General features: G+C 37.9%; 1 protein-coding gene and 1 long non-coding RNA gene across 2 annotated transcripts in view; both read left to right on the top strand.

Annotated features, from left to right (window-relative positions):
• The window catches only part of LOC311080143 (obscurin-like), a 395,902-nt gene that overhangs the window by 258,537 nt on the left and 121,055 nt on the right, over positions 1–16,310 (top strand). The window lies entirely within an intron of this gene.
• Positions 7,324–10,743, top strand: LOC311080225. The gene is made up of 3 exons (XR_014605533.1): positions 7,324–7,422; positions 7,839–7,927; positions 9,628–10,743. It is a non-coding gene; the product is annotated as an uncharacterized lncRNA (long non-coding RNA).

The raw sequence follows: 16,310 nt of genomic DNA, 5'->3' as shown, positions 1-16,310 counted from the left end.
TAGACAAATCTAAACAATATGTTAGTTATGGCTAAGATGTATCTTGATGTAGCCTCGGGAAAACAACCTTGGGGGAGGAACAACTATAAAGAATGAAGGATACCCCCCACTCGTTGTCACACTCTGCAGGCACTTTGTAATGACTGTATGACTGCTGACCTTTCCTTGCAAGGGAATAAATAATTGTTAAAGACAATTGATACCTGTTTGTCTCTTATTCAGATTTAGAAAGTTGTTTGGCACCACACCTCGATGATAAAAATGCATGAATTAATCTTTCAAAGTTATTAAAAGATAAAACAGGTTTTACTTTGGCTAAAAGACGGAGCTGGAAAAAGCAGGATTTGACCACTGAACTTATCTGCTTGTCAAATTTCAGACTATCATCAAAAACAACACCCAAGTTCTTTACCCAAGGCTTTGCAGAAAGTGTTAAATTACCTAGGGTTATTTGACTAAAAGAATCTGATGAGCCAAAAACTATAATTTCAGTTTTATTTTCATTAAAATTGAGAAAATGCAAAGATAACCAAGCTTTCACCTCAGATAGGCAGGCCCTAAGTGTTTCCAGTCCATCAATATTTGGTTTTAGTGGTAAATAAACTTGAGTGTCGTCCGCATAGCAGTGGAACGACAACCCATGTTTCTTGAAAATAGACCCTAATGGAAGCATATATAACGTAAAAAGAATGGGGGCTAAAATGGATCCCTGAGGAACACCACAAGACAGAACAGCAGCCTCTGACGAATATTCCCCAATATTAACACTAAACTTCCTTTTTGACAGATAAGAATTAAACCATTCTAGGGCAGCTCCTTTGATACCAACCCAGTGCTCCAGGCGAGCAAGAAGAATAGAATGATCTACCGTATAGTAAACAAGTACAGTATAGATATAGATCTACAAGTACAGTAAACCCCAGAATCGGCAGCTATTAACACATCATTTAGAATTTTCAGGAGTGCAGTCTCTGTCGAGTGATATTTTTTTAAAACCTGATTGAAAAAGCTCAAATACCTTATTTTCATCCAGGAAACTCTGCAATTGTTGCAACACTCTCTTCTCTAAAATCTTAGAAACAAAAGGCAAATTTGAAACAGGTCTGAAATTGGCCATAACATTTAAGTCTAGATTTGGTTTCTTTAAAAACGGCCGAACTATAGCATGTTTAAATGCTTCTGGTACCATGGAGGTTTCCAGACATCGATTTATGATGTTTAAAAGATAAGGCCCCACGGCATCAAAAACTTGTTTCAAGAGAATTGGAGGGATGGCATCCATAGAGGAGCCGACGGCTTTAACTGACCCACCATTTCTTGCAGATGGGAGAGAGAAATAGGTTTGAATTGCTTAAACTCCGCCGAATAAGCCGTCGAGATAAAAGGATCAAAAGAAGGGCAAGATATCCCCAATCTAATGTCACTGATATTATTCACAAAAAAATGTAAGAAAATCATCACACAAAGTCCTTGAAACAGTAGGATACTCATAAACAGGTGGATTTATAATAGAATTAAAAACAGTCAAAAGAGTTCTTGGTCTATGGTAATTTTTAGTAATGAGTTTCGTAAAATAATTGGATCTTGCTGCTCTCAAGGCCTTTTGGTATTTTAACAATGAATCACTTAATATTTCAAAAGAGACATGAAGCTTATATCTTCTTCCATCTTCGCTCTGCTCTTCTGCAGGACTGCCTCAAGGAGCGCATGTTATCATCAATCCACGGGTCAACTCTTGGCTCAGGTTTTAAGGTCTTTATGGGAGCTACTATGTTTAGAACATTCACACATGTAAAATTGAACTTACACAAAAGCTCCTCTGCACTTAATTTATACTGGTTTGCATCCATAGCTTGCATAGTATTGCAAAAAGCTGATGAGAAAACTGTACTAGTATCAGAGTTAATTAATCGGGATTTACGGACTAGCCTTTTAAGTTGCAAAGAGTTTGATGATGTAGGAATAGAAAATATAACACATTTATGATCAGAAAACCCATTGTCCACTATCTCCAGATCATACAAAAAAATACCATATGATAACACAAGATCAAGAGTATGTCCACCCTGATGGGTAGGAACATTTACATGCTGATCTAAATCAAAGGCATTTATCAAAGTAATAAACTCTTTAGCTAAAGAGTATGTTGTGCAACACACATGCACATTAAAATCTCCTAAAATTAACAATTTATCATAGCCTACTTTGGTACAAATTCACCTAAAAAAATCTGCAAACTCGTTTAAAAAGTCTGCGTTGTGTTTAGGAGGGCAATATAACAAGGCAATCAATAGTGGACTATTCAGTTCAAATACAAAAAGTTGCAGCTCAAAACTTCTGTAGTCATTTTGTACTATTTGGTGGTATGAGAATGTGTCTTTAAAAATAGAGAGTAATCCGCCACCCCTGCCAGTTAAGCGAGGCGAATTTAAAAACAAACAGTTTGAAGGTAAAAGTTCCGACAGAGGGCTTGAATCACAGACGGTGAGCCAGGTTTCTGTAATAAATAAGTAATCCAATTCACACTAAGTAAAAAAGGTCATTTATAATAAAAGTCTTATTTACCACCGATCTCAAATTGAGTAGACCCAGCCTGAACCGAAGCGGACTGTCCGTCAGCTCCTCCGACTGCCGCACCTGAGGAAAAGTGCGAAGATGGCTGAGGCACACTCCTCGACCGCAGATATGGGGAGAGCCATACACACCAGAGGTCCCCACAACACCTCCCCCGACGTCCCAAAGGCCGCACACCACACCGCAGAGCCAGGTAGGACTTAAAGGAACACTCCACCGTTTTTTGAAATAGGGCTTATTCACATTCTTTCATACATTTAGATAGGAGGGTAAATGCATTTTTGTCTCAGTGCATGCATTGTTTTAGTTTGACAGGGTCGGCGCTAGCTTAGCTTAGCACAATGAATGGAATCCTTTGTTGCCAGCTAGCATGGCCTGAGTAAAAGTGATAAAAAAACAAAAAAAAACACGTAATTACTTCTTGTGGCCTGCGTATTCACAACGAGTACAAATAGCGATGCAGATTAACACTAGGCGATTTCCTAGGCAGATATTGACTTGGGACTATATTAGGGGGAAGCACAGGCGAAGCACTGCTGCTTAGGCAAAGCACTGCTACTTGGGCGCAGAGATATCACGCAACACATGAAATCCCACGACTTCCGTCAACATACCGGTGTGAATAGTAGCTGGCTATTTTTCCTACAGTACATGAATGGCAATGAACATGGCTGATTTTGTGTGAGCCAGAACCATACCTATATGTACAAGAGTTTACAGAAAATGAGTGGAAATAGAACGACAGGCGGAGGTTGCGATCGCTCAACAGCCCGAGGACGTGAGGATGAGAGCCAACACGAACTGGTGGTGTGAATGTGGGGGAATATGCCGACTGAAATAGTGTCTGTGCTGTGGCGAGTGGGACAAGTTACTGCCGTCGATGACCAGGCTCAACGTGTCAGATCAAGATGAGCGTGCCCGCAGTTGTGTCACAGCTAACGAGGATTTCACAGCGCTGATCCATCCGGCAGTACTCAATTTTTTTTCCCGGTGTGATAAAGTGAACTGGAAAAAACGGCCCACGCCGAATAGACCAAATGGACAGCTGTCCACAGAGTAAGTGATTATTTTAAACATGACACATGTATAGTAAACTGCTTGTAGCCTTCTCCTCTTGGTAGTTGTACTAAAACTCCTGAGTCAAAAGAACCAGGCTAACGTTAACTCGGTGAGAGAAATAGCTAACTTAGCCCTCAGTCATTTCATTTTACAGGTAACGATAACAGCGATTTTTATTTTAGTTTGGTTGTTCATGCTAAACAGGTTGAATTCAACATGAGGTTACACTAGAGGAGGCTAACTTTATTTGAACTGTAGTCTATATACAACTTCTCAGCATCTATCTTACAACCGAATAAAGACACAGATTAACATAAGGAAGAGTAATAAAAGACAACTTACATGTGCACTTTGTTCTGCCTGTGCTTTGAAAATAGATGGGATGGGACAGCCGTATGTTTCAGACGTAACTTAGTACCGTCTTTCTGAGCCCATATTCCATTTTTTCAAAGTAACTTAGTCCTCCGGTGCAAAATGCTCTTCGCAAACACGATACTGTTTAATTTTGTAGAGAGGCGTTGAAGTACAGATATCCAGAGCAGCTAGCCATTTATTTCTCAGTTCCACATTCGATGGAATTCTGTGAAACATTACATTCGTGTATGTCCTTTGCTTGTTCTCAAGCAAAAGTTATTTTGCTACGCAGGTAATTACCATGTTTGCTGTAACTATAGCTGTAACTTCTCAAAATAAACAATCCAAAAGCGAAGACACTCGGTGCAGGTCACGCGCGTTGTTCTTCTTCTTCTGTGTTTTGACTCGTTGCAATGCACACCGGTATGTTGACGGAAGTCGTGGGATTTCATGTGTTGCGTGATATCTCTGCGCCCAAGTAGCAGTGCTTCGCCTAAGCAGCAGTGCTTCGCCTGTGCTTCCCCCTAATATAGTCCCAAGTCAATATCTGCCTAGGAAATCGCCTAGTGTTAATCTGCATCGCTATTTGTACTTGTTGTGAATACGCAGGCCACAAGAAGTAATTACGTGTTTTTTTTTATTTATTTTCTTATCACTTTTACTCAGGCCATGCTAGCTGGCAACAAAGGATTCCATTCATTGTGCTAAGCTAAGCTAGCGCCGACCCTGTCAAACTAAAACAATGCATGCACTGAGACAAAAATGCATTTACCCACCTATCTAAATGTATGAAAGAATGTGAATAAACCCTATTTCAAAAAACGGTGGAGTGTTCCTTTAAGCCTAACAGCACAGCCACCCCGTTTTCCGCGTTTCTTCCTATGATGTGAAGTTAGAAAGAGGGCAATTGAAATATAAAAGGAAAGAGATATTAGAAAGAAATATTCAGAAGCAGTTAATAAAGTGGACTCAAGGAAAGAGAAAGAGAGTGAGAAGGAGGAATGGAGAGACCAAATCAGAAATGAGAAAAAGAGAAGCAATATATCAGATGACATGATAGTAAGTAAAACGAGTTTTGTGTTATTCATGGCAGAGGTCATAAATTGTTCAGTGCAGGCTGAAAGAAGAACAGAAAAGAATAGTGAGAGTCGCAGGCCAACATTGGAAATGATTAGAGATGGTCTAACTTCAGATTCTGAAGTTAGTTTTAACTTCAGTTTTAAAAAAGTCAGTTTTCTAACTAACTTTACCCTTTACATACTTCTGAAGTTCAGAAGTATGTAAAGGGTAAAGTTAGTTAGAAAACTGTTCACAGTTAGGCATAATAGATGTTAAAAAAAGTAATTGAGTTAGTACAGTTAATTATACTACCATTTATTGCTAAAATAAACAATGTGGAAAAAAATACACCCATATAATATTTTTTTTTTTCATGATATTGTGTATTAAATAGTTACTAAAAGGCAAATTTCATTGTATTGTACTTGCTACTGTGGTGGGGCGATACTTAAAGAGGTCATTAGATGGCGCAACTGAACTTAAAACCACTGTGAGTTCACACCGGACGCGAATAGCGCGTCAAATACGCGCCTGCCGCGTCTATTTATACGCTTGACCACTTTGTGTGCATTCGCGCGTCAAGAGCGAAATTGACGCGCGTAAACTCAAAAGTTTGAAGCGAAATTTACGCGCGTCAGAGGCGAACGTTTCGAAACCTGTTGGCGGCCATCTTTTTTTTGTTTATCGAGCATTAGCATTAATCGAGAGAATCACCGCTCGTATATGCTCTGGAGAGCAGAAACAGCTGCGTAGGGGACATCGTCGCTGTACTCGGGTCCACCAAACCCTCCGGAGGGTTTCAGGAGGTAGGTTTGGTGGACCTAACGGTGAGGACGCTGACGAGGACAGCGTAGGCCGTATAAGCCTCGGCCTCGAGAGGTCGCTGCCTGACGAGCCCGCGCTGTACAGTCCGGCGCGAGGTTCACCCTCGCCCGCACCTAATCTGTGATTTATTTTTGTTTTGATAATAAATGGAGCCAGCCTTCAAAAGTGAAACCTGTCCTGTGATTTTTGTTTGTTTTTATACAGTAAATTGTGTTTGTTGTCTTTACGTTAGATTAATAATATTTCATATAATCTAGAATAGATATGGAATAAATAGCATTCAATACAAAATGAGTATCTCTATTGAAATCGAGTTATGTTTTTATTTGCTTTATTGTGCATTTTAGTCATATTACAAAATAATTTATTGAGGCCAAACATAAAATAACATTATAAACTGTCACTTCACCACGTGACAGCAGCATGCAAGCAGGCTCCTGATTGTTTAACGCGGCGCGAATTGACGCAGAAGTTCAGATTTTTCAACTCGGGCGGCAGACGCGAATTCGCGTCAAACGCGTGAATGCACAAATAGCACTAATAAAATCATTTGCGCATAACGCGCTTAACGCGCCAGACGCTCAATTCGTGTCATTCGCGCGAACGAGGCGAATTCGCGTCTACCGCGCCGCGCTAAACGCCTCATTCGCGCCGCAGGAATTTTTTACGCGCGTAACGCGACTTTGCTTTGACTTAGCATTGAAATCACTCGCGCCTGACGCGCTATTCGCGTCCGGTGTGAACGCACCATTTAGGAGGCAAGCGCTGCAGATACTGCAGTTGAGCTGAACGCAAGCTAAAGTTTCTGTCTCATTGTTTCTGCATACAGGTGGGTTAATGTTCCTCAAAACTGCATGCATGTATCCCAGTATATAAGAGATAAGAGTGTTGTGAATTCTTAGTGAGTACGTGCAATGTTTAGAGTTGAGTAGTTTTGCCGTAATGTGTGAAATAGTGATGTTCAGCTATCACTGCCATCCCAGCTAACACACGACGTTGCAGTTACGTAATTTATTCGTACTTTTTGGTCATTTCATGACTTACCAACTGACAACGTAACTACAACGTCGTATGCTCGGAATTTCATTACCATCATATTACCAAACCACAACGTCGTCAGTACGTCCTCCTAACGTTATAAGATAACCAACTACGTTCCAGATACGTACTCTATTCGTAATAACTTGGTAATTTCATGACTTACTGGCAACGAAACTGCAACGTCACGGGCCCGTAATTTCATTACCATCTTATCAGACTGCATTTCTATGAAATATTTTATTTGTTTCAATTGTTTGTTTAGTATTCCGTACTGTATGTTTGAAATACGTTCATTTTATTCAAGTAAGGTTATAATTCTAGATGTTTATGTTTGTAAATGTTGCGTGGCTTTGACGTTTTAATGGGCGTGCGCGTGAACCTTCGAGTCGCCCTCAAACACTGGAGCGGAGCTGAGTTGCCATGGAAACGGCGCGTCACCGACCGCCCCACTGACTGCAACTGACAAAGCGGCAGAACTCCGTCTCTCGCTGTTGTTTTCACTGCTTTCAGGTGAGTTTAGTCTCTAAAATCACACAAATAATACACACAACTGTTCTTGACACTTCTCGTACTTGTAATTGACACGCTTCTGTTGAATATTTGCTTTATAGAAATGGTTTAGTGTCTTAGGAAAAAGTCCGTTAGCATCTTAACCGTTTTCAGAAGAGATAACGTTATGCTAACTTCATAGCTTGAGCTTTTGATATGAAAGTTTAGGATTTTAATCACATCTTATGGGTAGATGAGAGGTTTTGATAGTTTTGTAAAAAATAAGTTAGTTTGGAAGTGAGCTAATTTATTTAACATAAACGTATTTAACATAAACGTACTCAATGACGTCACTTAACGTTACATGGAGTGTGAAAATTGGCTGAAACTAGCTCAATGGTAAACACAAATTGATAAAACTAGTTCTGTGATTTCAGGAGCAACAAAATAATCCTTCTACAACAGAGGGAAGCTCCACGACTTCAATATTTCTGAAGAAAGCTGCTGCCAGAGAAGTTGGAAACAGGTGAAGTGAGGAAGCTTATTAAATAACTTCATATCCATTTTCTCACAATATTTTGTCACCTACTGTACATCACCATGCATCTGTTATTTTAAATTCTCATATTTACATTTACATTTATTTGTTTAATTTATTTTAAGAAAGTTTTGACATCCAAACTTAAGTGACACTGTATGAGCAACATGAATAAGTAAAACTAAAACCATAGATGAAACATTTAAGATTATTATCAGTGTTGAAAACAGCAGTGCTGCTTCATATTTTTGTGTTTTTCATGGTTATTTGATGAATGAAACAAAAAAAGCATCATTTATTTGAAACAGAAATCTTTACTCTCTCTTCTGGTCAATTTAATGCATCCTTGCTGAATAAAATATGATTTTTTTTTATTTTTACTCTATTGAACCCAAACTTTTGAACAGTAGTGTATATGTTGGGTCTATTTAACAATGAATCCCGGAGAGAGAAAAAAGAAAATGGATTAAACTTTTACATTGGTTTACACAAAAAGATTAATCAGCACAACTGTTTTCAACATTGATAATACTCAGAAATGTTTAGGACGTTTGCATTGTAAGAATGTATAGTATTCAAATATTAAAATGCTGACTCGTTAGGCCATGTTTTCTTTTTAAAATCAGACGATTTCCTATTAATTCAATAGAATGTAAGGGAATAACTCTAGAATAACCTTCCTGATAATGTTTTGGGCCCAGAAACACTATCCTAATTTAAATCTAGATTAAAGACACATCTCTTTAGCCAAGCATTCAATTAAAGGGATAGTTCACTTTAAAATAAAATTTTGGTATGTTTTAGCTTACCTCAAGGGCATCCAAGATGTAGGTGTCTTTTTTTTCCGCAGTAGTTTCAATTTTGATATTTTTAGGTCAAACCGTTCTTGTCTGTCAGTCATTTAATGCAGGTCTATGGTTACTGTCTCAAAGAGCATGCACAGAGTCCAAATTAAAACAATTCCCTGTCGTCCAAATTAAACAATTCCCCATCGTATACACATTGATGGCCTAAGACACGAAACGAGCGGTTTGTGTGAGAAAACGAACAGTATTTATATCGTTGTTACCTCTTGAACAAAGCCGCGTCCAAATGATCTGAGGGCACGGGCGGGTATAGATATATACACTAGATGTCGCCTTGGGTACGGTTTCGTTCCAATGAACTGCAGTAGCCAAGGCGACATCTAGTGTATATATATATACCCGCCCGCGCCCTCAGATCACTTGGACGCGGCTGTGTTCAAGAGGTAACAACGATATAAATACTGTTCGTTTTCTCACACAAACCGCTCGTTTCGTGTCTTAGGCCATCAATGTGTACTTACGATGGGGAATTGTTTAATTTGGACGACGGGGAATTGTTTTAATTTGGACTCTGTGCATGCTCTTTGAGACAGTAACCATAGACCTGCATTATATGACTGACAGACAAGAACGGTTTGACCTAAAAATATCAAAATTGAAACTACTGCGGAAAAAAAGACACCTACATCTTGGATGCCCTTGAGGTAAGCTAAAACATACCAAAACTTAATTTCAAAGTGAACTATCCCTTTAACACATCTCATAATCTTGCACTATATGTGATGAAATAGTAAAAAGTGCACATGACCATCTTTTGCCTGAAATAATATGAACAGCAGCAATGCTAATCTTTCTCCTGTTGTCTCCTTGTTTCCATCTCAGGATGCTCAGCATATTTTACCAGAGATTACAGCAGCTCCAGTTCGGATCCAGCCTCACTTGGGAAGACTTCTAATGACATAAACACTCTTGAAGACAATGTGTTTAAACAATTTTCAGATGTTAAATGATATTTTAAAGTGTTTACACTAATTTAAGTTTTTATGTCAGGTGGTACAGCAAAAATATTATGTATTGTAGTTGTACCACCTGACATGGAAAGTGTACCACCAACCTACCCATACTTGAAATTAGCAGTTTTTATCAGTATTTGAAAGAGCTCCACAAACTTTTTCACTCTGCCAAAGAGATCAGTTAGGCTCCTCTGGATGATGCATTATCATGTTTACTGTTATTACCTTGTAAATTCATAATAACATTTGAGAATATACAAATTGCTGGACAAAAGTTTCTCAATTATCTCAACAGCTTTAAAACTACTGATATTTATAAAAAACAATTATATGAAAGGCTTCAAACCTAAAATGATGGCATAGTTTGTATTTTGTTATTATTAAGACACCATTTTAAATTGTTTTCTTAGTCTGTTTATTTGTTCGGACAGTTGCACCATCACCTGACATTTTAGGAGTTTAATGCTGCCTTCAGGAATAATCATAAATAGGCCTAGTTTCCTAGTTAAAAAAAAATAATTATGTAATTATGACTTCAGAAGAAGAAAAACAAAATATGTATTATTAAATGTACAAAAAAAAAAGATTTCAAACTAAGGTTTTATAGAATATAGTGATACATGTCATTAAGTTATCAAATTATTTTAAAAGGAAATAATGCACTTGCCACAACATAACTTTGTGACAATGTTTAGAAAAATATACGAGCGATTTTTAAACAAAACTGTCTGCTTACAGATTCTATCTTTCAGTGCTAATTGCTTTGTGTATTTAAATGTTAAATGGGAAAACACTCAACTGTTCTTTTTTCTTGCATTTTTCTTTTCTTATTCTTGCTTTGTTATTAGGGCCACCAAAATGAAGACGTGTAGGAGTAGTTTGATGTTCAAGCTTTAGAGGAAAATCTTGTTCATTTAAATGTATAACCTGTTTGCATACTGTTTTTGCTGTTTGTGCTTTGTTCTATAGTAAATGAACTGAATTAACCAAATTTTGAGTCTGTATATCGTTCATATGTCGTTGAAAAAGTCTCTAAAATAGTTTTGGGCCAATGAGGACAAGTTAAATTAGACCACTGCATGTCCGCCCATATTATTAAAAACTAAAATGACCAACTGGTTACCAACACACGACTGTCGATCCACAACGTTGCCACGACGTCGCCGTTACCTGCTGACAACGTTACAAAGTTACGTTGTAGCAACGTATCTGGGAATTTCACTTTTCCGGTTGCCACGACGTAACTAATTACGTCGCCACGACGAAAGTTTGGTCACCAGATTACGTTGCAGTTACGTAACAGTCACGTATTTGTGTTAGCTGGGATGCTAGGCTAGCGGACCTGTCGCTAATGAGTAACCAACAGTACAATAGAAACGCTAATGGTCTCGTTTTGTGTTGTTAACTTATCTGAAAATGCATTCAGTGCTAATGTGTGTATAACACATCATGTTAAAGGGGTCATATAATGGTACATGCACTTTTACAAGTTGATTGTACTGAAATGTGTGTTGGCAGTGCCTGTACACAACCATCATAAAATGATAAAAATCCATACAGTGTTTTTTTTAAATCTTCTTATATGTTTCCTCCTGTCTCAAATCAAGCTGTTCGATATTGTGACGTCACAATATCGACGCCCCTCCCACGATGGGTGATTGACGGCAGCGTTTCAAACACAGACCCGCCCTCGCGCCCTCGTGAGCGAGCTGTCAATCATAGCATGCGCCGCCGCCGACGCGCGTTCATTGTTGATAGCTGGAGTGCTGAGTAGAATGGCGTCTCACGATTGTGGTGTTCTGTTCTTGGGTGTAATAACGAACACAGCAGTCATATTGATGATGTTTCTAAATCCGTACAGCTGAGGCAGTGGCTGAGTTTGTTTTCGAAGGGAATATTCCCCACGATCAACGTCAATGCTGTCATGTTTGCGCGAATCATTTCACCAGACTCGAGACTGCTTTACAAACGAGGGTCAATATTAGGGGTGGGGGAAAAAATCGATTCTTAGATGAATCGCGATGCGGGACGTGGACGATTCTGAATCGATTCACAAATGTCAAAAATCGATTTTCTAAAAAAAAAAAAAAATTATATATAGGCTATATATATATAATAACGTAACATTGACGGAACGCAAAAGGCGGAACTCTGAAGCGGACGTGCAGTGCGCGGACAGTCTGTGGTGTGCGCACATAACAGAGACGCGCACATAACAGACGCATGATGGCTGAGCGCCAAATCCGAACGGCACCCTCTTCGTTAAAAGCTAACGTATGGAAAATTGGCAATTTCATTGTGATCTATTTAGTATTTTTTTGTATGAGAGCTAATTTCTGTATTGTTTAGTTTTCACATCAATATGCTGTAAACCGATCTGTATGCAATATGTGCAATGCCAGTCACAAAAAGTTACATTTTGACTGTAAGTTACTCTCTGCAGATGTTCATTCACTTTCTTTGTATAAGCTGTTTTTGATTGTGGTATACAGCAAACATTTCAAGTCATAACTCTTTATTATTTAGTTGTGTATAAGAGCGACTTTGTATGTGACTAATTATTCATAATATGCATAAGTCCACAAGCATTATATGATAGCTTCTGGTACATAATTCTATATTTTTGAACGAAAACTGTTTGTGAATTTGCTACAGCAAAATGTTTTTTGTCTGAAGGATTATATTGCTCATTGGAAATAACAAGAGGATGTTGGTTAGAAGTCTATTATTAAATGCTAGAGATTCAGAATATGCTGAAGTTTGTATTAATTTACTACAAGTAGCCTATGCTGCTAGTACAGGCACACATTTATTTTCCTGTTGGTTCTCAGCAATGTTGGGACATATGCTGGCAAATGTTACCTTACAGTTGACTTGCCAAATCACTTCCATTTGTTTTATTAATAAAATTAATATAGGAAGTATTGGAAGTAAGTTCGTTATGGGTCATCATAAATACTTTGCTTTAAAAGTACCAAGTAGTAATTTTTTTATTTTAATAATCGTTAATAATCGATAATCGTTACCCTCTGAATAATAATCGAATCGAATCGTGAGGTGCCTAGATATTCCCACCCCTAGTCAGTATAAAGCTGTTTTTGCTAAGAAGCTGCTCCAGAAAAAAGGATCATTACCAACTATTCGTGTTCCTGCTGAACCTCCAGAAGAACAAGTGAGTGTAACGTTTTATTGACCTTTATATTAATCTTTATATTAATCTTTGCAAATAGCTTGCACGCTTCAGATGAATGTGGCTATTTTTACACTCAGGGTACATTATGGCATGTTTTCTAAGTACGACTTTCTCAATATAATTCATAATCCCACGTTTATAATGAACAACGCGTTATGGTTTTTGTATTATTATTTTAAACGGTGTACGCACAGAACAGAGGGGCGGGGTGAGCAAAGCTCATTATCATTTAAAGACACATGCACTGAAACGGCGTGCTGAAAACAGAGCTGTTTTTGACCAGGTAAAATTAGTGTTTTCTTACAATACTAATGAGAATTTTTAATTAAAGTATATTACAAACTTTTAATTTAGACCCTAAAGAATCATATTAGCTTGTACAAAAATGACATTATATGACCCCTTTAAACGGTTTTCCTGTGTGTGTAAGCATTGTAGTTGACTTTAAAAGTGATGGAAATTTAGTCATTTGTGTAATGTGATGAAACTGTCAAACTTTGGAAAATGTTTGTTACAATAACCAAATGAGAACAAGTTAGTTTTGTTGTTCGACTGGTCAATATGTAATTCACGTCAAATGAAGCACAATGAAAAGTATGGACATGGATATGGTTTATTTTACTGTGCTTCCGTTATTATGTATTCACATATGTTATCACTACTTTGGTATTTTCTGAAGTGATATCTTACATACTTGAAAGTACTGTGAAATACCTGATGCTACAACAAGCATTTTGTTTATTACCTCAGGGAGTCGAATATTATTATTTTTTCCTTTGTTGAAGCAGAATAAATACTGCAGTTGAGCTGAACGCAAGCTAAAGTTTCTGTCTCATTATTTCTGCATACAGGATTTAAGAACACCCCCAGGCCAGGGGGGGGCAACAAGTACAACCTAGTCAAGAATCATGGGATGGACAACAATCTTGATGTTAGTAATATTGCAATGGAGTGCTAGAAGTTTGGTGGCTAATGGATTGGAATTTAAGGGTTATCTAAATCAGATGGAGGAAAAAAAAGATGTGATATGTGTACAAGAGTCTTGGCTGAAACCTAAATTAGATTTTGTAATAAAAGGATAAGTATCTGTGAGAAGAGATCGGTAAGAGGGAAATGGTGGTGGGTGTAACGAACTAGCTCTATGAAATATTAATAATCAATAATAACTGGTTATACTTGATTATGAATATTTGGATCAGTTCATATAATTAACTTAATGTAGTAAAATTAATATTAAAATCAACCCACCCATTCGTCGTTTACCAGAAGAAGAGAGAGAAGAGCTGGTGTAGTGACCATTTAAAGGAGAACTCCGGTCAGTTTTAACATTGAGCTCATTTTTTTGTAAATTTGGAGTGCTGTCAGTACAGAGAACAACGACAAAAATCGGTGTTGCCTACACCGTGTTATCCTCTTTTTAAAATTTGCACCCTGTTGACTTCAATAGGGCAAGTTTTAAACCAGCTTTTAGCCTCTTAACATCCTTGATGTGTCATTACAAGTGCACAGCCAATGTGAGTGATTCCTTCAGAGTGAACACGGTGAATCTGACTGCAGTAGATGTGAAAAATATGAATAAAAGTGATGTTAATTCAGCCAGCGCACATACCTGTATTTACATCCTGTTTTCGGTCTAAGTCCACAGTAGTCGATTGTCGAGTTCACACGCTCACGTGTAACTAACTAAACCTACGCGTGAACTCGTACTGACAGCACTCCAAATTTACAAAAAATGAGCTCAATCTTAAAATTGACCGGAGTTCTCCTTTAAAGCCTGAGAAAGGTCCCCTTTCAGGGTTGGCTCAACCAATAAGAAAGGGGGAATTTCCAAGCGGGAGATTCCTCTGTGGGGAGGATTTATAACGCTATCTCAAGTGTGGTTAGACATCTGCCTTCCCGTTTGTGTCCATTAATGCTCAGCTATATAACAAACACACACTCCAATCTAAGAGAAGGTGATGTACACTAAAGTGTGAGTCATTAAATGAGGATTAATTAGATAAGAGTCATGATACAGATGGGGTTACATTGACCGTTGGTTGTATAATAAAATACATACCGAAGTATCATATACATAATAGTACACAAGACAGTAAATCATTCACACAGTTTCTGGGATGCATGTTCATTTATAGATCAGTTCGCATGATTAATGCAGCAAAGTCTGTATTAAAGGCTGTTTCCGTCTTCCCCATTGTCTCTGTCTTGACCATGTGAGCACATTTTTAACAGCAATAAAACCAACTTATCTGATCGTGGTCATGGTAACCAAGACCTTCTTGCCCTTGTTGAGGGGATGGGACCACAGATCCCAGAGTTTTAAATATTATTTGTTGAACTATAACAAATACTTGTGTCTGATTTGTCTCAGTCGACACACATGGGTGTGTTACTTTTATTAATTCAGGAATACAGTATAGAATGGTGGGGAAAGGAAGTGAAATATATGTGGTGGTTGAGGTATGGAAGGAAGACAAGAGTGTAGTAATAATTCATTTTTACAATCCATGTAAGCAAATGACATTGGAAGAGATGATATAATGGATGTCCCATTTGGAATGACAGAACTAAAACGAGCACTGAGGAGAATGAGAGAAACTGCTCCTGGTCAAGATGAAATCAGCTATTATATGATTAAGCAGTTAAGCAAGGAATCGTTGAACGTGATGTTAGAGTTCTATAATAAAATCTGGGAAATGAGAGTACTACCACAAAGTTAGAAAGAGGCACTGGTGAAACCAATAAGGAAACCAGGGAAGGATCCAAGTAAGCCAGCTAATTTTAGACCAATAGCCCTTACATCTCATGTAGGGAAAGTGATGGACAGAATGATAACGGACAGATAAGTGTATTTTTTGGAAAAAGAAGGAAAATTCTCACCTTATCAAAATGGATTTAGGGTAGGAAGAGGAACTATGGATCCGGTTATGTGTTTGGAAGCGGAAATAAAGAAAGCTCTATCAAATAAAGAATCAGTAATAGCAGTATTTTCCGATATAGAAAAAGCATATGACATGTTGGAGAGAGGGCCTGATGATAAAACTGGAGAAGATGGGGATAGGAGGAAGAATGATTCATTGGATTAATGACTTCCTTAAGCAAAGAACAATAAGAGTGAGAATAGGAGACTCTATATCATCTCAAGGAATAATAGAAAATGGCCCTCGTCAGGGAAGTGTAATAAGTCCAGTGCTTTTTATAATAATGATAAATGATAATTTTAATAAGGTGTATTGGAAGATCATTGTTTGCAGATGATGGGGCTTTGTGGTTCCGAGGAAGAAACAATAAGTATATTATGGGGAAAATGCAGAAGGCTGTGGATGAGTTGAATGGTCATACAATTGGGGATTTAAGTT

This window comes from Abramis brama (assembly GCF_963993115.1).
Source record: "Abramis brama genome assembly, chromosome: 3".
NCBI lineage: Eukaryota > Metazoa > Chordata > Actinopteri > Cypriniformes > Leuciscidae > Abramis > Abramis brama.
The sequence above is the reverse complement of the archived record's forward strand: the minus strand, read 5'-3'. Positions and strand labels throughout refer to the sequence as shown.